Source organism: Alligator sinensis, unplaced genomic scaffold, assembly GCF_000455745.1.
Source record: "Alligator sinensis unplaced genomic scaffold, ASM45574v1 scaffold125_1, whole genome shotgun sequence".
Taxonomy (NCBI): Eukaryota; Metazoa; Chordata; order Crocodylia; family Alligatoridae; genus Alligator; species Alligator sinensis.
The window spans coordinates 3,790,785-3,794,279 of record NW_005841893.1 but is presented as its reverse complement, the minus strand read 5'-3'; positions in this window follow the sequence as shown (position 1 = coordinate 3,794,279).

Sequence of the window (3,495 nt, the reverse complement as noted above, 5' to 3'; positions counted from 1 at the left end):
GCCTATGCAGGGGGTCGGACTCGATGATCTATTGAGGTCCCTTCCGACCCTAACATCTATGAATCTATGGAAGCAAAGACTTAAATATTCAATTACTGAAAAGGCCACCTGAAATAAGATTGTTTAGGAAAAAAGACAGGCCCAGGAAACTAAATACAGTGAACCTGTCAGTATAACAGCACAAGTGAAGAACAATTTGCTTTCTACCCATGGCTCACATTGAATAAAATCTAAAAAGGACTTTTGGTTTTCATGCCCACTCAAGCAAACTCACAGTGAAAATACTAGAAGTTTTATAACTTCTGAATAAGGGATACAAAATCCATACATTTCCAAAGATTTTGGGTGGTATTTTTTATTAAACCAACTGCCTGGCTAGGATAAAGTTAGACAAACTTTTGAATGCAAAGCATTCTTCATAGGCAGACAAGGTTCTTTGGGTAAATCTGATATCTTTTATTAGACCAACTCAAATTCTTCATCAAGCTTTACATTCAAAAGCTTGTCTAACTTATTCCGAACCATGCAGTTATTCCAATAAAAGATATCACCTAAAACATTCCTTCCCTTTCTCATAATTCCTGGACCATCACAGCTACATCACTCCAACACTACCATTCATCTCAAAGGGCAGATATGAACCTTTAATACAAGTCAGAATGAGGGACACAAAAACCATCATACGGGAAGTTTAGAAGCAAAATCCTTTCGTGCCAATGACAGTTTCATAACTCCAGCTTCATGATTTTTCTTTCCTAATGGAAACTGTTTTCAGGAATAGAAGTGTGGGGAACCACACATTTGAGTCAAAGACAAGACAGGTAACTTGTACTAAAATATATTGCATACTTCTATATGAGTTGTCCCATAAAGGTGTGGCATATCATCATATGTCTACGTCTATAGTAAGGGTGATTTTTACTGCTGATCTGTTGTTTGTTTGATTTTTTTTCCAGATGTGGCAGGGTGGGGGTTATCATGTTTCCTTATCTGGTAAAATCTATAATGTCCCCTTGTTAGGGGAAACTCACTGATTAAAAAAAAATTATTTTCTTGCTTTAAGTCACTAAATTGTATCAACTCTTCTTTTGGTTCTGCTTCTTGCTTGCCCCTGATGCAGACAGAGTCCTGTGTTAACTTATACTGTGTGAACAGGTCTGAATTTTGGGGCTAGTTCAGCAGAGTATCCAAAATCTTCTACTGCATCTGTAAAACTGGACTGGAAAACCCTAGAACATACCCCTCCACCCCTCCCAGTTTCCTAGAGCTACAACTCCAAGCTCTTGCACTAAACAGTAGGGCTGTGCGAGGCTTCAGACAGAGATTCAGATCCAGAGAAGATTCGGACGCTTCGGGGTCTGAAGCAGCACATCCGGGTTGAAGTGCTGCCTCGCTCGGCTTCCCAAAGCGGTTCGGAGCCGCCTCCCAGATCCTGCCATAGGGTATAATGGGGAAACAATAAAATATCTGTAACTTTGTTGGTTTTTGTCTGATTTGGATGAAATTTTCAAGAGTGGTAGACTCTGTGGGGGGAATGAAGCCTGCCAAGTTTCAAGAATATCAGTTCAGGTGTTTTTGGGCAACTGTACCCCAAATTGTTGAAAGCAAAACTCCTGTCATGTCTATGTGTTACAACATAGCATGGTGAAAACTGCAGGGGTGGTAGCTCTTGCTGAGGCCACAAATCCTGTCAAGTTTCAAGAAGATCAGTGCAGGGGTTTTGGGGGGAACTGCCCCTCAAGCTGCAGACAAGCAAAACTGGTGCCATGGGTACTTGTGAGACTGACTGTCTGTCTTGGGGGGGGAGGGGAGACCCTACTGCAGGCCTGGCTGCTAAGCTGCTGTGTTACCAGTTACCAATCAATCAATCATGATTCACTCAGGGACCAGGGACTCAGGGATCAGCTCAATACACAGAACAGAGCTACTACAGGACAGCTTAATGAACATCAATTAGCACCTACAGAACCAGGCTAAGGAGAGGAAAGACTCAATACAGGCAATCAACTGCCACTAAACAGACACAGTCTTGGCACCAGTTTTGTCTGTCAGCAGCTAGGGATGCAGGGCCCCAGAACCCCCCTGCACCAATCTCCTCCACAGCTGGCAGGTGTCACAGCAGGGGCCACCATCACTGTAGCTGTCACCCTGGTGCGACTTAACACACGCAGGGTCACCCATGGCATGAGTTTTGCTTGTCTGCAGCTTGGGGTGCAGTTCCCCCCAAACCTCTACACCTATCTCCTTGAAACTTGGCAGGCTTTGTGGCCTCAGTAAGAGCTACCAGCCCTGCAGTTTTCACCCTCCTATGGTGTAACACACAGCTGTGACATGTGTTTGACTTTCAAGAATTTGGGGTACATTTCCCCACAAACCTCTGCACTGATCTTCTTGAAACTTGCGAAGTTTCATGCTCTCAGCAGAGGCTATAATTTCTGCAAGTTTCATCCAAATCAGACAAGAAACAACAAAGTTATAGATATTTCATTGATTCCCCATTATACCCTATGGCCGGATCTCTGAGGTGGCTCCGAAGCTTCGGAGCCGCTTTGGCCGGATCAAGGCGGAAACCCAGTCCGGAGCTCCGGATCAGATCGCGGCCATCTGAAGCGGCTGGATCCAAAGCCGGATCAGGTCGCTGCTGACTCACACAGGCCTACTAAACAGTTCAGCACAATGAACATCGTAAGACTAGGATGGCAATACTACATTTGTTCAGCCACCGGTGCCATTGATTTACTGAGAGACTGTAGGGCATGCTCTTGAATAAGCTTAAAACTTTGCTGAGACCCAGATAGATAATACATATACATCATTAGCAAGGCTGTAAGGGAAGGCACATAGGTTAACATGTTGAATCCACTTTTGAACATTGTAGCTTCAAACTCTAAGGCTTCAGGGCATAAGCTAACTTCTAACTGATGGAGCGGGAATACGGAGCTAGACTTACCGTTTTGATCTGGTCTGGCCATTTTAGTGTTCTCTTGAGGTCTGTGAGCTGTACAGTGGAGAAGCTGTAGGACCAGGCTCTTAAAGCTATACACCATGTGTGAGATTATTTTTTCTTGCTGTATTTCTGAGGGTGTTCTGATGAAATGGAAGAACCAGCAAGTCATGGATGGCTGCTTTAAAAATTGTATGTATCACTGCTTTACCAGGAGCTGAAAGCAAAGGACAAACTATGCTGGAAATGGGGAAAAACAGGGATGGAGGGAATAAAAAATAGTGAGTCAGGAAAGCTTATAGGAGTGGGAGGGAAAGAATGACATATTGCCAGCTAACAGGGCTAAGGGTAGCAATAAAAACGTTTATAAATGTATTAGGCAGAAAAGAAATACTGAAGAAAAGGAGGTCCATTGATAAATGATGGGGGAGGAGGGAAATCTAAGTAACAAGAATTTCATAATGTCAGGGTTAACAAACTGCTACTTTATATCAGTGTCGCAGAGCACCCCGGTGCTCTGCTCCTAGAGGGGAGAAACTGCCAGGGAAAGA